Source organism: Bos mutus, chromosome 15 (assembly GCF_027580195.1).
Source record: "Bos mutus isolate GX-2022 chromosome 15, NWIPB_WYAK_1.1, whole genome shotgun sequence".
In the NCBI taxonomy this organism is placed as follows: Eukaryota; Metazoa; Chordata; class Mammalia; order Artiodactyla; family Bovidae; genus Bos; species Bos mutus.
Window position 1 is genome coordinate 40,386,826 of NC_091631.1, and position 21,434 is coordinate 40,408,259.

The window sequence follows — 21,434 nt, forward strand, 5'->3', positions numbered from 1 at the left end:
TTATGCCTTTCAGTTCTACAGACATGGATGCAGAGATGCAATTCCCCAAAGTAGTAGAAGGTAAAGAACTGTTTTCTCTGACCCCACACTCATGACCTTTCCTCTGAACTGGCTGCTTCTCCAAGTTCAGGATCCAGTCATTAATTTTACCTAATCCATCCATTTCTAGAATCAATTTGAATTATGGATGGAATATGGTTTCCATTCTAGAATCACTTTTATGATTTCAGCCATTCTTCTTTTTCAGACTCATCCATTTATCTTTTTATTTCTGAACTAGATATATTAATGAAAACTGAAAGCAAATTTTCTACATTTTTTTCTGAAATAGAATTTTATTCATTAGTTTCTGATTCTAGAAATCCACAGGCATCTTTGGGTCAGCTTTCAGTATAGCTCATAGGCCAAAGAAAAGAAATACGTTTTATAAAATATATATTAAATATATTACAACATATGAGCCATGGTCCTAACATCACATTGTCCAAAATACATATTATTATTCAATATATGAATGAATGATTTTTTAAGTAAGTCATCTCTTTAACAACATTAACAAAAGCAAACAAAAAAGATCAGTTATCTAAAATTCCAAATTCTCTATCAGGAGAATACCAAAGTGTGGGTAAACCCATATGATAAGTAGTATGGGAAATTTATTAGGGTATAAAGCTTTTAAAACATGGAAAATGGAATCTCCAAATACTTGTGTATTATATGAAATATTCCTTCTTTGTCCTTTTTATTTTTAGAAAATTCTCTTTTTTTTTTTTTTTTTAGAAAATTCTCTTAATAGAAATAAATGTTGAATGTCTAAATGAAAAAAAAATTTTTGACAAAGAAATCAATTTTAAATCCCAGTTTGCTAATGCAACTATTTGAATGTTTGCACATTCTTGTTCGTCCATGGTTTGCAATAGACACATTTTAAATATCTACTAAACTAATAGTTAATATTATTAAATTTTTATTTAAGAAAGAATAAACATGTAATATATTTTTATGGATTTTAGTTATTACTATTGGTAATGACTTTATATAACTCCAGAGGCTAATATGCATTAATTTTCTAAACCATTCTCCTCACTATTTGGTATCATGGTCCATTTACATCTGATCAGCTTACACCTGCCAACCCCAAATTCCCAGTCCATCCTTCTCCCTCCCCCAACCCTTGGCAACCACAAATCTGTTCTCTATGTCTGTAAGACTGTTTCTGTTTTGTACGTAGATTTATTTGTGCCATATTTTAATTCTATATGTACGTGATATCATATAATACATGTCTTTCTTTCTGACTTCACTTAGTATGATAATCTGGTTGTGTCCATGATGTGGCCAATGACAGTATTCCATTCTTTTTCATGGCTGAGGAGTATTCCATTGTATAGATGTACCACATCTTCCTTATCCATTCAACTGTTGATGGACATTTAGGTTGTTTCCATGATGAAACATGTGTTTTTATGGCTACTGCTACCTATTGCTATGTTGCTTTTCAAAAGAGTTGTACCAGTTTATAAAGAAACCAGCCCTGATTCTCTCAAGAACTTTACTGGCACCGAATATTTTAAAAAGTAAAAGTGCTTTTAAGTATTTTTATTTTTGTTAATTTGCTAAGTGTAACCTGGATGTAAGAACCAAAGTGTCTGGGTTTAAACCTCAGTTATACCCTAACTAGTTATCTGATTGGAGCAAGTAACTGAACATCACTTGGCCTCAGTTTCTGCATCTATGAAATGGAAATAGCACTATCTCCTAAGAAGTTTTTGAGATTAAGAAAATTTATATATATTAAGCACTTAGTAAATGTTAAGAACTATAAAATATATGTTATGATGATCAAAATTATTTAATCTGTAATTCTTTGATTATTATTCAGGAAAAATTGTTTCTCAGGCTAAGTGTTTAACATTTGTATTCTGTGCTCTGTAAACTTTTTCATCATGTCTTTAGGTCACTGACCTATTGCTGCTGCTGCTGCTGGGTTTTATTTTTCTTTTCAAATTTGAATTGCTCCTTCATATGCATGTATGGGGCTTTCCTGGTGGCTCGGTGAGACTCCCCAGTGCAGGAGACATGGGTTCAATCCCTGGATTGGGAAGATCCCCTGGAGAAGAAAATGGCAACCTACTCAACTATTCTTGCCTGGAAAACCCCATGGACAGAGGAGCCTGGTGGGCTATAGTCCCCAGGATCACAAATGAGTCAGACATGACTTAAGGACCAAGCAGCAACAACAACATGCATGCATCATGTAGTTGAAGGTTCAGCCATTTTTGGTTGAATTATTTTCTCAGTTTGTTGTTTACATGCTCATTTCATGTCATTGTTTTGTTTTGAATGCTTCACACTCAATATAGTTTATCATCTTTTTAAATGTAATTCTTCCTTGACCTCAAAGCTATGAAAGCTGTTTTTGTTGTTCAGTTGCCAAGTCATGTCTGACTCTGTGATCCCATGGACTGCAGCTGGCCAAGCCTCCCTGTCTCTCTCCATCTCTTGGATGAAAGTTATCCCTCAGCAAATGATACCTATGTCTTCTGTTTCTGTTGGATCCTCTATGATTTAGAGCTGGTTAGTTTATTTAGCAGAGGCTGGATTTTGCTAAACATTTAGACCTTGACATGCAGAGGATAAAACAGAAACTCTTCCATTTGGGCGCCTGGAGAAATTAGGTGCCTTCCGAGGCATGTTACAGTGACTTCATTTGAAACAGTGGGGCTCTATGAAGACAGACTTGTTCACTTCTATAAGCAAATTGAATGAATCTGGTCTAAGTCCTTGCTGAATGCAAAAGCTCCTAGAGGTAAAACCAGGTAGTCCTGGGTTCAAATCCTCACTACTTATTAGCTTTGTGGTTGAAGACAATCACTTCACCATCTGGGAGCCTCATTTTGTTTTACTGGAGATTAAATGCATATGAAAAGACTTAGCGTATAACAGCCAAAAATTAAACCCAACTTTTAAATTATTTATTTTAATGCAATATTCAAGATTATCTCATTTTCTTAGTGAGTCAGAAAAGGGAGTGGTTCTATATTAAATTTTTCCTTGTTAATCACATTTGGCTAGATGTACCAGAAAGTAGCTACTCCACCAAAGATGACTAGAATATGCTTGCTGTCTGTTTAAGACAAAGTGGTAACTTTCATCCTGTTCCACTCCGTATGCTGCTGCTGCTGTTAAGTCGCTTCAGTCGTCTCCGACTCTGTGTGACCCCATAGACAGCAGCCCACCAGGCTCCCCCGTCCCTGGGATTCTCCAGGCAAGAACACTGGAGTGGGTGGCCATTTCCTTCTCCAATGCGTGAAAGTGAAAAGTGAAAGTGAAGTCGCTCAGTCGTATCCAACTCTTAGCGACCCCATGGACTGTAGCCGACCAGGCTCCTCTGTCCATGGGATTTTTCCAGGCAAGGCCTTAAGCCTACGAGGTAAACAGAACGTGAACTCTTCTCTTCCCTACTTTTGGAAAAGAAAACTAGAGCTGAGGAATGTTCTGTGACTTGCCCAGTGTCACACAGAAGTGCCTTCAACAGAACAAGAATGATCTCCTGGTCCCATGTACTTTCCAACTATGAGTTTCTCCCTCTAGATTTACAGTCAATTGAACTGGATAATCTCTGATCCCTCCCAAACCAGTTATCATAGTTATTAAGTTTTCTGGCTCTGGATTCCAAGAGACCTGGTAGAGTACAGACTTTAGCTCTACTACTTTCAAGCTGTGTGACCCTGTACGGGTCAATTAGGCTTTCTCAACCTCAGTTTTCTGAGTAGTAGTGCATGCATGCATGCTCAGTCACGTCCAACTCTTTATGATGCTATGGACTGTAGCCCTCCAAGCTCTTCTGTCCATGGAATTTTCCAGGCAAGAATACTGGAGTGGGTTGCCATTTCCTCCTCCACAGGGTCTTCCTGACCCAGGGATCAAACCCACATCTCCTGCATTGCAGGCAGATTCTTTACTGCTGAGCCATCAGGGAAGCTCTAATCTGTAGCAGAGAGCTTATAATTTTACCAAACTTAAGTTTCAGGGAGGATGAAAAGAAAGGATTCAAGTAAAGCACTTAGCATAGCATCTGGCAGGTAGTAAGTACCTAAAGTTAGATATCTGGAAGTGAAAAAACTAAACCATGTCTAGGAATAGTTGGGTCTGAACTTAAATTTGAGTTAGGGCATCCAAGTGCTTGACCCATTAACTAGTCTACACTATCACGGAGGCTTCTGGAGGTTTTCCAGTGCTGTGTCTTTTGGTCCCATCTGGCGTTTCAGGCACACAGAGCCATCACATCAAGTCTTTGGGTGGGTGCCATGTTCCTTACCTGCCCCAGCTGGAAACCGCCTGATCAGATACAACGTGAGGGATGTTCCCAGAGATGCCCAGTGATTCATGTTAGTTTCTCTACTGCCAGCACTCCTGAAGGGCATTCACAAGATACTCGAACTTGACCCTATTGTACTGTTTCACTCTACATTTAGCAATGGCAAGATCTTCATCCTCTGCAGCTGCAACCAAGGCTGCCTTTGCCTCTCTGGCCTCTGTGAACCCAATGTGCCTTTCTCATTGAACCTCTCATTGGGGTTGACACTATCTGTAGCCCAGATGTGGCTAGCCTCCTGGGGACGTCACTACTCTCACCAACCACCTGGAGCCCAGACTTCACATTCCTCCCCCTTGTTGTTCAGTCATGTCTGACTCTTTGTGACCCCATGAACTGCAGCACACCAGGCTTACCTGTCCTTCCCTATTTCCCTGAGTTTACACAAACTCACGTCCATTGAGTTGGTGATACCATCCAACCATCTCGTTCTCTGTCATCCCATTCTTTTCTTGCCCTCAATCTTTCTCAGCATCAGGGTCTGTTCAAATGAGTCAGCTCTTCACATCTGGTGGCCAAAGTATTGGAGCTTTAGCTTTAGCATCAGTCCTTCTAATGAATATCCAGGGTTAATTTCCTTGAGGATTGACTGGTTTGATCTCCTTGCAGTCCTAGGGACTCTCAAGAGTCTTCTCCAGCACCACAGTTTGAAGGCATCAATTCTTCAGTGCTCAACTTTTTTATTCGCCAGCTCTCATGTCCATACATGACTGGAAAAATCATAGCTTTGGCTACATGGACCGTTGTCAGCAAAGTAATATCTCTGCTTTTTAATACCTATCTAGGTTTGTCATAGCTTTTCTTCCAAAGAGTAAGCATCTTTTAATTTCATGGTTGTTGTCACCGTCCACAGTGATTTTGGAACCCAAGAAAATAAAATTTATCACTGTTTCCATTGTTTCCCCATCTATTTGTCATGCAGTGATGGGACCAGGTGCCATGATCTTCATTTTTTGAATGTTGAGTTTTAAGGCAACTTTTCCACTCTCCCCTTTCATCTTCATCAAGAGGCTCTTTAGTTCCTCTTTGCTTTCTGCCATTAGGGTGATATCTTCTGCATATCTGAGGTTATTGATATTACTCAGGGAAATCTTGATTCCAGCTTGTGCTTCATCCAGCCTGGCATTTCACATGATGGACTCTGCACATAAGTTCCAACAGCAATGAGAGTGAAGGGAACTCCACTGAGGACCTCTTAGGAAGGTCAAAGAGAGTGCTGTATCACACACTATACAGAAAAGTAGATCAGAAGTTCAGCTTTGAAAACTCTCTTTCCTTGCCAAAGCCCTCCACCCGGATACTGATAGGCTGACCTCCTCTCTTTCCCACAGACCCATCCCTTTTTGTGTTTCCAGTAATGCGGATCTAGCCATAACCTTGAATATCCTACAAAGACTTGAGAGCTAGCTAATCCTAGAACATTTCCACCACCACACCTATTGCCCAATCATGCCTCTGGTATCAAAGCCACATCCTTGAGCATCTCATCAAAAACTTTACCCAACAAATCTAAAGTCTTCCTGTGGATGTCTGTGCACATTCCACCAAGACCATAGTATTATTTCAATAATTATGCTCTTGATTGTCCCGTGACCAAGTTTGCTTGATAGTGAGCTTTGTAATAATAGCTGAACTTTGTCCCATGCTCATCATGCCAGCCACTAGGCCAAGTGCTCCACAAGGACTTTTTCATTCATTCTCATGACAAACCTTTATATTTAGGGATCATCGCTGCCCTAGTTTTACAGATAAAACCCCAAGGTATGGAAAGTTAAGTCGCTTGCCTCCAATCACGCAGAAAGTCTCAGGCCTGGCATTACAGCCTGTTTGGCTCCAAAGTCCACAGTCTAAAGCAATAGGCGACAAGGGCAAAGACTGGGTGGTTATCAGGGCCCAGTTCCTACCCCCTTGTACAGAGAAGCCCCCATAATAGAGGGGTATTGACTGTTTGCTGAGGAGTCAGATTTGGTCGGTCTTATTTCCTGTCTTCTATTTTAGAATACCTGTTCCCCTCCCTTCCGTTTCATCATTTAATTCAACTCAAAAAAAAAAAAAAAAAAAACACGTCACATATGGAGTTGTCTATCATGTGCTGGGCACTGTGCCTGGCAGTGGAGAAACAAGGAACTAGAAGGCAGAGTCCGCGTCCTTATGTGTGAAGGTCGCTGCAGGTAAGAAAGACACAGTATCCAGTAAAGTAGAACACAACATTAAAAATGCCACACGAGAGGCGTTAGAGTACAGAGGTGACCCTGCAGGTGAGGGCACTCCGTCTGGCGGGAGAGGCAGAGAAAGGTGCTAGGAAGAACTGGTAACTGGGCTGGACTTTAAGGAAATGGGGATGGAAAAGAAAATAACTCTCAGCTAGAGAGTCCCAGCACTGTGTCCCAGTTTCATCCCGCTGTGTAATAAAGATGGGAAGGAGGAAGCAGAGCAGTCAGAGGAGGAGTTCACGGGAGGCCAGCTTGGAGCAGCCTGAACCCCAGGAGGGAGACTGGGAGTCAGAGAGGCACCTGAACAGAGAGGGGCCGGGGTTCTCTCTGTCTTCAGAGAGCACTCTGAGGACACCATGGAGAAGGGACGGCAAGGTGTCTGCACCAAAGCTACAGACCTGTGAGGAGGCTTGTGGAATGGCCCGCAAGAGGAGGAGACGATGGTCTGGATTTGGGAGGAAACGGAAGTGTTTGAGGAGTTCTTAATGAGATGTGGAAGCTTTAATATTGTAGATTTCACTCTTTAAATTTGGTGATAGCATGATTGTTTAACTACATCCATATAGTTTTTCTTGGGTAATTCTCTAAATTTTCATGACTTGAGATAAGATTCCCTGATTTATCAAACTGAGAAATCCACTTTATTCTCTGGGTATATTCATTCAAGTCTAGTTAGGAGTAAGAAGCCTGCACTGCCCACCAGCTATTTGTTTTCATCTATCTTTTTCTGACCTCTTTCTCAGAAAGAGTTCAGGATATCTCATCTCAGATTTACAATTTCTTGCGAGATTTTAGAAAACTGGGAGTTTGAAAGAGTGTGGCACAGAGCAGTAATTTTCCAGCTAGGGCTGTTTTCACTAGGCCATGTTCTCTGTCCAGCTAATTATCTTCCAAAAAGGCCCACCTGACCCAAGGGTAGCCTCAGTGATGTGTGGGCCCTGGGAGGGGATGCCATTACTGTTTCTTCAAATTCTGATCTAAGAAACCAGATCGGAGAGTGGGCAATTGTGTCTCCAAACCCTCACAACCCAGGTATTGGCTGACATGCAATAAATGCTTGCCTGATGAATGAATGAGCAAACAAATAAATTGGTGAATGAACAAGTGAATTGAATGAATGAAATGGAGAGCAGGAGTGAGACAATTTGCACGTGACCAAATAAATCTGAACTTGTTTAAACTGTATACCTTCAACCTTAGAAAAACTAAAGAAGCTCAGACAGTTCATTATCCAGTCTTCTCAGAGAGGTCCAAATGGTGGAACCACAGGCGATAGCCCAGGATCTGGTTCCTGGTAATGAGAATGTAAAGCCCTGAAACTGAAGCTATTAAAATCCAACATGAATAGCTCAAGACCAGCAAAGCAACCTCCTGAGTGGAGTCTTCTTTCTGCCTCTAGTCTATCTCTACAACATCTATTGGAATTACTGTTCTAAGAGAGAAATCAGATGAAATCTCTGTGGTGGGAAACAACTACCCCCTGCCACCTATCCACAAAAGGGGGGTTAATATTGATGAGAGCCTACAATATGCTGTGACTCTGCCAGGAATTTATACTTCATCTTGTTTCATCCTATCAACAGCCCTCTGAGGTGGGTATTATTTTCTCATCTTATAAACATGGATGCTGATACTCAGGGAGGTAGACTAACTTGTCCTTAGTCATAGAGACAACAAGTAATGGAGCTCAGAGTCAGTTCACGCCAAACCCCAGGACGTTTCTACTCACACTGCCAGAAACCCTTTCCACTGTGCCACGCTGCCCAGAAGCCTACTGCGGCCCTTTATGAGGTGCTTTCAGCCCACATTTCCAACCTCATCGGCCTCACTCCACAGCCTTCTCTCCCTGAGCTCCTGCCACAACCAGCCATGGAATATATTAGGAATGGCCATGAGTTCCCAGGTCACAGACCTTTGGCAGTGCTGTCATTCTCTGCTCTGTATGCCTTCCCCCCTTCTCCACCTGACAAACTCCTATTTATCCCTCAAGACCCAACTCAAATAGCCCCTCCCTGTGAAGGATCACTCTGATCATTCTCCCCTACCTAGGCAGTTGATGGTCTCCTGCCCAGGGCTCCCATTGCCCTTGGTACCTACCTCCATCACGGCAAGCAGCTCTCAGTCTCATCCTGTTTGACATCCCACTAGCCACAATTCTATGTTTCAGAATCCACTGCAGGCAGATTCAGTGTGCTGCCAGCCCTCCAGCTAGGCAGATGCCACCCTCGCTCTGTGGGAAACACTCACACAGCATTCCCTACAATGAAATCAGGCAATTGTTTTAAAACAAAATCCTTTCCCGTGGAATTAACCATCAGGTGAGCTGTAGTTTTATTCACAGTGCTGTATGTGAGTATGTGGTGACTTTTCCCATTTTGCATAAGGCGCTGCATTCCTGTTTTTTTTTTTTTATGACTGTGAAATGTATGGGCTATGAAACCTTGACATTAAATTAGCCTCACACTGTCCCCACTCCTCCCACTCCTGTGCTATGAATAGTAGGCTGTGCTGAGAGCAGGACAAATGAATCAATCGTGACACCGCTTTACCGCGGAGGCTGAAGCTCAGGATTATGGAATAGCTGGCGGAGGGTTTGTGATCCGCACACAAGCCACTACATCATTCATTTTCTGCTGATCTCGTTCTTTTGTCTAGAATACTGTGCTGCCTTCTGCACACCTGGTTGAGCAGGTCACAAGGATAATAACTATGATTTCTAATATAATCATAAATAGCTATCGTTGATTGCTTAATATGTTCCAGGAAATTTTGTATGTTTCGCCATGCTCCCTTCACAACAAGCTTGCAAATGTAATGGCTTTGTGGTTAAAAACAGGTTCTGAAGTCAGACAAATGTCGATTTAAATCCTGACACCACTTCCTGGCTGTGTGGCCCTGGGCATGTCACTCAAGCTCTCTAAGCCACAAAATCCTCGTGTGTATAAAATAAGAGCAATAACTATATCTGTCCTTGAGTTGCAGTTAGAACTACATTCATCACTCTTTGAAAGAACCAGTAAGTATTTGTCATCTTACTATCCCTGTTCTGCAGGATGAAGAAACTGGCTCAGAGAGGTGAAGTAGCAGGCCAACTGTTACACAGCTGCTGCTGCTAAGTCGCTTTAGTCGTGTCCGACTCTGTGTGACCCCATAGACCGCAGCCCATCAGGCTCCCCCGTCCCTGGGATTCTCCAGGCAAGAACACTGGAGTGGGTTGCCATTTCCTTCTCCAATGCATGAAAGTGAAAAGTGAAAGTGAAGTCGCTCAGTCATGTCTGACTCTTAGTGACCCCATGGACTGCAGCCCACCAGGCTCCTCTGCCCATGGGATTTTCCAGGCAAGAGTACTGGAGTGGGGTGCCATTTCCGGTAAAGTTGGGATTGAGCCCAGATCTGTCTCTTTCCAATGCAGCATAGCAATAGTATACAGTGTTTAACACCTGCTGCTCGCTAAGCTTGGTGATCTTAAGCAAGTCACTTACCCTTTTCTCTGTGCCTCAGTCTCTCCATTTATAAAATAGGCACAATGGGTTTGTTATAACAAATAAATGTGTTGGTATATGTACAACTCTTAGAAGAGTGCCTGAGATACAGTATGTAAGTGTTTGTGATTACAATATTTTTTCTGATTTTCCTAATTTTCCAGCATTGGGTCTGGTTGGACTCTCATTACAATAGTTAGGGTCAGTGATGGTGGAAATTCAGACAGTTGGTCTGGACAGTTCAGCGCTTCCCACTTCTCTAAGTTATTTCCCAGGTCTCTAAATCGTCTCCAGGATAAACATTCCTACTTTCTTCAACTGCTCCTAATGACACTGCTGTAAAGACTGTCACCACCACTAACCATGCCCTGGTCGCCTCACCCTCTAGAGCAGGGTTTCTCAGGCTTGACAGTATTGATACTTTGTTGATAATCTGGAATTTGTTGTGAGAGGCAGGGGCAGAGGCAGGAGCAGTCCTGTGCTGTGTAGGATGTTTAACAACCCTGGATTCTACCCACTAGATGTCAGTAGCATTTCCTCCCTGTGTGACAACCAAAAATCTCCCCAGACTTTGCCAAATGTCCCCTTTTGACCAAATGCAGGTCAAAATCACCCCCAGTTGTGAAGTGCTAGGTGTAGAGCTTGGCCTCCAAATAGACAAATTCTCAGGCTAGAGTCTGGAGCTGGATCTGCAACACTTCTAAGTTACTGCACCTTTTAAGGCACTTACCTTAGCTTCTTAGACTGTGAAGCAGCTCTGTTCTGTCATTGAACTTGATGACAGCTAAGACCCCCAAGTCTTTTTCACGGTGCTGCTCCCTGTGCAGATGGATTTTTGACCTACGGTGCTTCTCTTCCTCTGAAATGTGTTAGGGACTGCTTAATGGTCCAGCCTGTATGTAATGCTCTTTCAAAACCACCTTCCCCCGGTCCTGGGAGTGGCCACACTCTTCTCTTCTATCCCCAGTAGTCTGTAAGCCTTGTTCCAAACACCGTGGCCTTAGAAATTACCTTGGATCTTTCATGAAAACTCTTCTGAGAGACTTCCCTCATGGTCCAGTGATTAAGAATCTGCCTTTCAATGCAGGAGACGCTGGTTCAATCCCTGGTTGGGGAATTAAGATCCCACGTGTCATAGAGCAATTAAGCCTGTGCACCTCAATTACTCAGTACACCCATTCTGGAACCCATGTGCTACAACTAGACAGCCCACATGCCTCAACCCCTGGGCCTGTGAGCCCGAACTACTGAGCCCATGTACCACAGTTAGAGTCCATGCATCACAACAAAAGATCCTGCATGCTGCAACTGAGACCTGATGCAGCCAAATAAATAAATAAACATGAAACACAACAACAGTAAACTCTTCTTTTCCAACTTGGTCTCCATTGTGTTTTGTTTGCATCCGATGGACTGTTTGTCCCAGAGGATTGTCAGCTGTTTGAGAGGTACCAGGGCAGGCAGGGAGAAATCCTACAGTTCCATGCATCTGCTTAGTGCTAAATCTGTCCCCATGAATGTTCTTTTAATCAAGTTATGTCCTGACCAGTTCATAAACCCTTCAACCTCTCCTTGTGTTCTAGCACATCGACACTCAACAATTCTCCCTGGCACTGAACGCCCTCCACACATTGTATCCACTTACCCATCTAACCCATCTCCAGATCCATCCACCAATTTAGTCAGCTCACTGCTTCTGCCCAGGAACAAGTCTGCCTTACAGTCCACAAATAGCTGCTTTCCTAACCTGAAACACCTACCTCATCCTTAAATCCTAGTCATCTTCTCAGGCATAGCTTAGCTCATATTTAGCAGCTATAGATTCATTTTGGAATGAGACAGGAAATAAAATGCAAACCCTATTTTCACAGCTAAGTCTCTCCTTTGTTCTCCAAGGCGGGATGGTGGGGTGATTGCTGTAGGCTGGCCAATCAGAGAGGCATGGGTTCAAATTACAAGTCTGTAGATTTTATAACACTGTGACTGCAAGGAAATTACTTCACCTCCCTACCTCAGTTTCCTTATTTGTAGATGAGGCATTTACTTATATGTTGGTGCCTATAGGACAGGGTAGATAAGAACAGTAACGTAATGCATGTAAAGAATTCAACCCAGAGCCCAGCATAGAATAAGTGCTCCAGAACCATCAGCTGGTATCAGATCTTCCCTGAGCAGTCCACATCTTACTCATCTTCCTTCTGAATTCCTATGGGCCATGGACTATATGCCACCTGATATTGTTGTTGTTCAGTTCCTCAGTCGTGTGTGACTCTTTGCGACCCCATGGACTGCAGCACACCAGACTTCCCTATCCTTCACTGTCTCCTGGAGCTTGCTCAAACTCATGTCCACTGAGTTGGTAAGGCCATCCAATCATCTCATCCTCTGTCGTCCCCTTCTCCTGCCTTCAATCTTTCCCAGCATCAGGGTCTTTTCCAACGCATCAACTCTTCGCATCAGGTGGCAAAAATATTAGAATTTCAGCTTCAGCATCAGTCCTTCCAATGAATATTCAGGCTTGATTTCCTTTAGGATGGACTGGTTTGATCTCCTTGCTGTCCAAGGAACTCTCAAGAGCCTTCTCTAGCACCACAATTCAAAAGCATCAATTCTTTGGTGTTCAGCCTTCTTTATGGTCCAACTCTCACATCCATACCTAACTACTGGAAAAATCATAGCTTTTACTATATGGACCTTTGTCAGCAAACTGATATCTCTGCTTTTTAATATGCTCTCTAGGTTTGCCAAAGCTTTTCTTCCGAAGAGCAAACGTCTTTTAATTTCGTGGCTGTAGTCACCATCTGCAGTGATTTTGGAGCCCAAGAAAATAAAGTCTGTCACTGTTTCCATCGTTTCCCCATCTATACGACATGAAGCAATGGGACTGGATGCCATAATCTTAGTTTTCTGAATGCTAAGTTTCAGGCCAGCATTTTCACTCTCCTCTTTCACCTTCATCAAGAGGCTCTTTAGTTCCTCTTTGCTTTCTACCATAAGGGTGGTGTCACCTGCATATCTGAGGTTATTGATATTTCACCTGGCAATCTTGATTCCAGCTTGTGCTTCATCCAGCCTGGCATTTCACATAATGTACTCTGCATATAAGTTAAATAAGCAAGGTGACAATATATAGCCTTTCCCAATTTGGAACCAGTCTGTTGTTTTATCCCTCCTTTATATACTGTCTTTTATTATTCACTTGTATGGATTTAAGGCTTGGTTGTGTCTCTCCAAATAGACTGTTTAAATACCCTGGTGCCAGGAACTCATTCACTGGACAAATATCTGTAGTGTACTCACTATGAGCCCTGGGCAAGGCCTTGTAGATGGTATGTGCACAGATATATCAAGTTTGGACCCTGACCTCTAGAAATTTACGATTTAGGAAGATAAGATGTGTACAATAAAGAGTCATAACAACGTAGAGAATGACTAGGGTCATTGGAAAGATGTAAGAGTCCAAAGGCAGGAAGAATCCTGTTGCCTGGGAGGATTGGGAGAGAATCTGGAATCAGGGTCAGGAAATCTGGAACTTACAGAGACAGAGGATGGTGAAAGAATACTTCATGGGAAGATGGGATGGGTTAGGCAAAAACTTGGAGGTGGAAAGGCAAGAAGCTTACATGGGAAGCTGAGTAGTTCTATGTGACTTTAGCATGGAATCTGTGAAAGGCGTCAGTGGGTGATAAGTTTGGGAGACAAGAGGGGTCTTGAATATGAGATTAAAGAAGTTGTACTTCATATATGTGGGGCGGGGAACACTGAAGGCCTGAAAACCAGGGAAAGGCATGCTCTGGGAGGATGGGAAGATCATTTATGAGACCACAACAGCAATTCACATTGAGATGGAGGGGGTTAAGTTAGGTCAGTGGCTATGAAGATGGGAGAGAGGGATAGATGTGGGCAAGACCCTGTGATGTGGCAAGGACATGGATTCCTCTGTGGTCTTCACTTTACCCCCTGTAATTAATTCTTCTCATGACAGCCAGAGGGACCCTATGGTGTTTGTATACCAGAACACATCACTTTCCTGATCAAAACCTTCTAAAGGCTCTCATCACACTTAGAACTAAACCCAGCCCCCGTTCCAGCACAGTCTGTATGTACCGCTTCTCTGACCTCGTCTCTCTACTTTCAGCCTGTCACTTGATGCTTTCCAGCCTCTGAGCTGGAATATGCTCAGAGGCATATGCTGGAATATGCTCCCTCTCTGGACCATTTCAAGGGCTGTTCCCTCTGCCCGATACATTCTTTCCCCAATACCCACATGGTTCGGTCCTTCACCCCATTCTGGCCTTTGCTCAAAGCTACTTCCTCAAAGACTCCTTCTATAATGAAAACAAGCAGCATCTCCACCCCTCACTTATCTGCTTTATGTTTATTGATAGCACTTATCATTTACTAACTGACATTATAACACATGTTGATGTGTTTACCATTGGGCATCCCACTAGGATGCTAGTTCCTTCAGTTTGAGTCCCTGCTATATCCTCAGCATCAGCGTACAAGTAAATAAAGGGGGAAGTCAAGGAGACACCAGTATTTCCAGTCTGGGTTAATAGTAGGAGCACCACTGACCAAGATAGGAAATACAGGAGAAGGAAGGAGTCTGAAAAGAAAAATGAATTCAGTTTCCAACATTTAACCTGCAGTATCAGAATAATCTAAGATTATATGGGAAAAGGACTGGGATTCAGGAGGATATTAGGATTCAGGAATTAACCACAGAGAAGTCATTACTCAGCTATGAGTCTGAATGTGCCAAGAGCAGAGCACCAAAGACACATCTGTGAGGCACACCCAAAATGAGGAAACAGGCAGAGGAAGAGAGGTTTTCATTAGCTGTCCCTTGTTCTTGGGAGTAAATCCCAAACCCTCTTCATGTCCTGCAAGACCTTGCTCAATATGTCCCTCTCTTTACAGCTCCTACCTCATCTCCCCACCACCTTCAGCCACACTGACCTGCTTTCAGTTTCTTGAATTTGCCAAGCCCCTTCTCACCAAACCTTCACAGCTTTCCGTCTTTTTCCTGGAAGCTACCCCTCCAAGTTCTCCACTCCTCACCCAGCTAACACTTATTCATCCTGCAGATCTCAGCTTAAATATCACTTCCTCAAACTGTCCTTCCTTGGCTTCCCTTCTCTGTCTTCCTCCCTGTTATTCTTTTGTAAGACTCTGGCAAGTAGTCTTACACACACACACAGAGACACAACAGGTAACTGATACAAAGAAAATAGATGATTGTCTGATGTCTGTGCTCTTAGACCATACATTTTCAGGGGCCAGCAGGCTAGTGATGATGCCTGTCACCACCGTGTCCCCATCACCTAGCACAGTTGTGGTTCATAATAAATCCTCAATTGAAACACGCTGAATGAATGAACTGAAAGAGGAGCAAGAGAGATAGGAGGAGAATCAAAATTGTACAGTGCAGTCAGGGCAGATCTCTCCAGCAGAACAGGGTGCTGGCACTGTCCAGTGCTGCAGCTGAGCATGGCAGACTGAAGATAAAGGAAAACCAAGAATCCAAGGGCCTAGATTGTCATGGCTTTAGGAACCCAATTTAAGTACAGTGATGAGGGAGAGAGACAAGGTGGTGAGGCCTGACAGCAAGGGGTGAAGGAGCGCATGGGGAGGAGAGAAACAGAATCAGCTAGTGTAGACTACTCTCCGGGGAGACAATGGAGGCTGGAATTCTTAGCAGAGTCATAAGAAGGAATCTGGGGGTAAAGCAACTTCATATTTTTGTCTCAGTAGAAAATAGTCAAAGGGAAAGATAAAATATCAGAAAACAAGTAGGAGATAACTGAAGGGACAAAGCACCCAAAGAGAAAAGGAACAGGACTGGGGACTCAGGTGGAAAAGCTGAAGGTGGGAGTTGGGGGAGAAGACTCAGAAAATCTAGGCAGGTGTCACACGCTGCACGTGCCCCCATCCATTCAGGGCTTTCTGTAAGTCCCTTTGAAGCAGATACTATCAGGCTCACCTGGGGTGAGGAAAGAAAGAATTCATTAAATAGACTATTCCAGGACACAAAACTACTTGATACCTGAGCTAGAATTCAAGTCCAAGGTGGTCAGTTTTCAATGCCCATATTTTCCCATTTTTCTTCATAAGCACCCCAAAGGGTGAAGGGGAAGAGAAAGATTTTCCCCTCTAAGATGAAGAAGGGAACATGGAGGAGGAGAGGGGAGTGGACAGAGCTCCAGCAAGATGGCCTGTCCTCCACAGTCAAGAAGGAGACACAGGCAAATTTGGAAAGTGGAGCTCAGCTCTAGGAGTTGGAAAGGTTTAGAAGATTTGCTAGCAAGGGAAGGAGGAAGCGAGTTGCAGGTGATGAGAGGCTGGCCAAGCAGCAGAGAGGGTCCTTCTGAAGTTGCACCAAAGGAATTTGGAGTGGATCCAAACAGCCTACTTTCCTGAACTTTCTCAGCAACGAGAAGTAGACGCAATGGGAAGTGTTTGTCCAGGCCTAGAAGTTGGCACGGAGAAGGCAATGAAGTCGTGAAGAGTCGGGCATGACTGAGCGGCTTTACTTTCACTTTTCACTTTCATGCATTGGAGAAGGAAATGGCAACCCACTCCAGTGTTCTTGCCTGGAGAATCCCAGGGACGGTGGAGCCTGGTGGGCTGCCGTCTATGGGGTCACACAGAGTTGGACACAACTGACGCAACTTAGCAGCAGCAGCAATAAAGATGCAGACAGAGAAAACAGACTTGTGGACACAGTGGGGGATGGAGAGGGTGGGACAAATTGAGAGAGTAGCATTGAAATATACATTACCATATGTAAGATAGATAGCTAGTGGGAATTTTCTATATGACACAGGGAACTCAAACCCAGTGCTCTGTGACAACCTAGAGGAGTAGGATAGGGTTAGAGGTGAGAGGGAGGTTCAAAAAGGAGGGGACATATGTATACCTGTTGCTGATTCATGTTGATGTATGGCAGAAACCAACACAATATTGTAAATCCATTATTCTCCAATTAAAAATAAATAAATTTTAAAAAGAAAGACATAAATTATGTTGAAAATGGTTAAGATGGCAAATTTTATGTTATGTGTTTTTTACCACAGTTTTTTAAAAAGCCATTACAAATGAGTAAAAAGTGAAATTGAACACTTTAATGGGAAAATGAATAATGGATGTAAATAATCACTTACAGACAAAGGACATGAATGGTCATTAAGTATGAAAACCTATTCAATTTCAACAACAATCAAAGGCAGGAAAGTTCTGACCAATTAGATAACAAAGATGAAACACTGATAACAACCAGTCATGGCTGTGAAGATTCAGACATTCTTACCAGCCATGGTGGGAGGGTAACTGGGCATTGCTTTTTAAGAAGACAATCAGACAGTCTATCAAAGTACAAACTGGGATGCCATTTGGTACAATAACAGAGAAAGAGCCACTCAAATGTATAAAGGGATTTATCTCAGTATTGCTTGTAATTTAGAAAAACTAGGAGCTTCCTAAGGAGAAGGCAATGGCACCCCACTCTAGTACTCTCGCCTGGAAAGTCCCATGGACAGAGGAGCCTGGTGGGCTGCAATCCATGGGGTTGCTAAGAGTCGGACAAGACTGAGTGACTTCACTTTCACTTTTCAGTTTCATGCACTGGAGAAGGAAATGGCAACCCACTCCAGTGTTCTTGCCTGGAGAATCCCAGGGATGGTGGAGCCTGATGGGCTGCCATTTATGGGGTCCCACAGAGTCAGACACGACTGAAGCAACTTAGCAGCAGCAGCAGCAGCAGGAGCTTCCTAAAGAGCCATCAAGAAACTGATGTTTTAAATGATGGTACAAGCATATAATGGACCAATAACCAGCCATAGAAAGATCAAGGTTGTTCTCTTCCAACATGAAAAGAAAAATGAGCGTAATTGAAAAGTGTCACTCCCTAGCGTTATTGTATGATCCATTTTTTACTTTCCTTTCTTTATTTAAATGAAAAGATGTTGATGTATTGTTGTAAATGAAGAGAAAAGAACTCAGTGGTACCAATGGCAGTCTGGGAATGGGAAGGGAGGATTTTGCTTTGGACTTCATACACCTCTGGAACGCTTGCTTGAGTTTTCTAGGAGCATTTTCTAATTTTGCAGTGAAAGAAACAAATATGGGAACATGTGGAAGAAATCAAAGTATTTTAGGAGCCCAGACACAGGAGTGACTAACAGCTTGGGGAAAGTGTCACAACGGAGATGGTGGCTGACAAGGTGCTGTGAGGTGAACAGGACCGTGTTAAAAGGAGAAGGTGAAGAAAGACACTCCCAGGATGAGGAAGTGAACCCCTGGGAGACTAGGGGGAGTAGGCCAGGGAGCTGGCCAGGCAAGAAAAGGCACTGGATTGATTAAAGCAACTACCCTAAATTACAAGTGGAATGTTGACTTAAAAGACTACAGTTGGCCCTTCATATCTGAGAGTTCCGCATCCTCGGATTCAGCCGACCACGGATTGTGTGCTGTGTTTATTTTCCTTGTTTGGTTGAATCTCAGATGCAGAACCAGGGATGAACAAGGCGACTATAGGACTTGAGTATCCGTGGCTTTGGGTATCCAGAGTGGTATTCCCCACAGATGCTGAGGGTTGACTGTACCTTCATTCACCCAAAAGTATTTATTGAGCGCCTACCAAGTGTTCTGGATACAATAATAAATAAAACCCATATGAACCCTCTCTTTCAAGCTGCTCTCAGTCTAATGGGAGAAGACATCAAACACATTTAAGTAAAATAATAAAATAAAAATAGTTTGCAAGGGCTTTGAAGAAAATGTCAACAGTACTAAAATGGTGACCATGAGGAGGCTGGGTCTAGGCAGACCCTTCGGAGGCAGGTGCGTTTAATCTGAATCCTGAAGGAGGAGAGCACTCACTTAATAAAGGGGCTACGAGGGGAGGGGCCGAGGCCTTTTAGGCAAGAACAGCATGTACAACACTAAGCAGAGAAAAGGCTTATTTGAAAATGGAAGATAAGTCAGTGTGACTATTTTTTCAAAATAACACTGTGAACTGAGCTCACTGAACACCTGGAAATATCTGTGAACTTATTAGCTTTTCGTATTAAGTGGCACTTAAAATTCTTATTAATGCTGAGTTTTGTACTATAAGCTTCCCCCCCCATTTAATTAAATTAATTAATTTATTTTTGGCTGCACTGGGTCTCCATTGCTGCACTCAGGCTTTCTCGAGTTGTGGTGAGCAAGGGCTTCTGCTCCTTGTGGTGCTCGGGCTTCTCATTGGAATGGCTTCTCTTGTTGCAGAGTACGGGTTCTAGGCATTCGGGCACAGTAGTTGTGGCACACAGGCTTAGTTACCCCGTGACATGTGGGATCTTCCCAGACCAGGAATCGACACCATGTCCCCTGCATTGGCAGGCAGATTCTTAACCACTGGACCACCAGGGAAGTCCCTGTAACCTTTATTCACATATCAATAGGAATTTCTATATTTGTGGTATGTGTGTGAGACAAAGACAGACGGAGAGAGAGAGAGTGAGAAGTTTGGAATATAAGTATGCTATCTGTCTCTATTTTAAACAATTAAACACAGAAATCAGTGCTCTCTGAAACCATTACTCTTTGAAATTGATTACTATAAGTTTCATTATGCAAGCCAATTGTTACTGAAAGTCAGATTGAAATTGCAAAAAGCTTCAAGGAAGGAGAGCATGGAGCTGGGGTATAGCATTTTTAAACTTCTGGCTATTATCTGAATAGCAAAGAGTACAATAATTGATATGCAAAACTCTCTTTCATTCAATTAAACATTGTTGATTTTTAAGAGTCTCAGAGCAAACACAGTGCCTGTCCTCAGGGAGCTCACAGACAAGTGGGAAAGACTGACCCACAGGACAATCTCACGCAGATAGTAACTGTTAGAAGAGAGCCTGCCTGTGGTGCAATGGAAACACACATCAGGGGGCAAAGCACTCAGTGAAGGGTAGGACTAGGAGCCTCCAGGAATAAGAGGTGATGTTGGGGGCTGGGCAGAAGTAGGGGAATCTCATTCCACATAGAAGGAGCAGCGTGAATAAAGAAAGCAGAGCTGAGAGTACACAGTATTTTCAGGAAATAACTAGCAGGCAGTTGTGGTGAGAAGGTCAGGGAGTGGTTGGTGATGAAGCTGAAAGTTAGGCAGAGAATCAAGGAATGAAGGGCCTTGAATGGCCTACAAAGAGCTTTAGAATTTCTCCTGTAGGTGGAGGGACAGGGTGGAAGACCTCAACGATTTTGAGGAGAGAAATGATCAGAGCAGTGTTTAGATATCACTCTGACTGTGTGGAGGACAGACACCCCACCCTCACCCTAGCCTGACCTCTGTACACCCATGGTTTTAACAGGGGATGGAGAAAAGCATCGGCCAGTCCTAGCTCTTCCTCCCTGGTCGGGTGGACCGTGTAGCCCCACCCAGCCATTTTCCCTGGGGATGGCAGGAAACAAGCAGGTGGGGCAGCATCCTCGGGAGGCTCGGGAGGCTCAGAGCACACCGCTGCACCCCTGCAGAGGAGAGGCCTGCAGGCCCTTGACAGGCTCAGACAGAGCTGAGGCCTGGCTTCGGACTGCTTCCTAGAGGGAGCGGAGAGGAAGCTCATCCTTTATGTGCCCAAGAGACAGTCCAGCATGATGCTGGTTATTTCCTAAGCGGAGCTTTCGCGATGACTCTATATTTCAATTTGGGAAAGCCTTTGTCATTTAGGAGTTATTTTTCTGGCTGCAGATCAACAATGGCAAATACGGACACTGGGAACAGGCCCAGAGTCCCAAAATGATTAATATCTTGTGCTGTGAGATGTCAAAACGCACTGATAGCCAAAGCCTTTGGAGAGCCAGCAGTGCAGCGCGGTGGCAGTCAGCCCCTGGAGTCATGTAGGGGGAAAGATGCTATAATTCCATGATACTGAGTCAATGAAATTGAAAAAAGGATCCAAAAGCAAACCTCCAGGTGGATGTTCATTTTCAGGAAATGCTCTGAGTTGGTTCGCCGAGGTCTGGTTGTCCACAGATTCTCCAGGGAAGCTCAGGCATCCTAGGCTGACTGTCCTCTTGCTCTGGACTCTCACTTGCTTTGGTCAGTTGCAGTCCTGCCCCTCCAGACTGTCACATATCAATTGCTCTGTTTATCTTATTGTCGGCCTGTTTTGGAAACGCTCTCCTAGACTCCTGTGTGACTCATAGGTTAAGGAGCATGAGTAATTCTTCTGGAACTCACTTGGAACAGGAGGGAACCCTTCCCATTTGATTTCCGGTCCTAAAAAAAGACAAGATAATTCACATAGGATGCTAATTACTTTTCCTCTTCAACAATTAGTGTGGCCTACCCCTGCTTGGAAAACCGCCTTTTATTCCGTAGGG

General features: G+C 43.4%; 1 long non-coding RNA gene across 1 annotated transcript; it reads right to left on the reverse strand.

Moving 5' to 3' along the window:
* Positions 1–8,694: 8,694 nt before the first annotated feature.
* Positions 8,695–21,153, reverse strand: LOC138990955 (uncharacterized). The gene is made up of 3 exons (XR_011466981.1): positions 21,019–21,153; positions 10,804–11,178; positions 8,695–8,848 (listed from the first exon to the last, which is right to left on the reverse strand). It is a non-coding gene; the product is annotated as an uncharacterized lncRNA (long non-coding RNA).
* Positions 21,154–21,434: the final 281 nt, after the last annotated feature.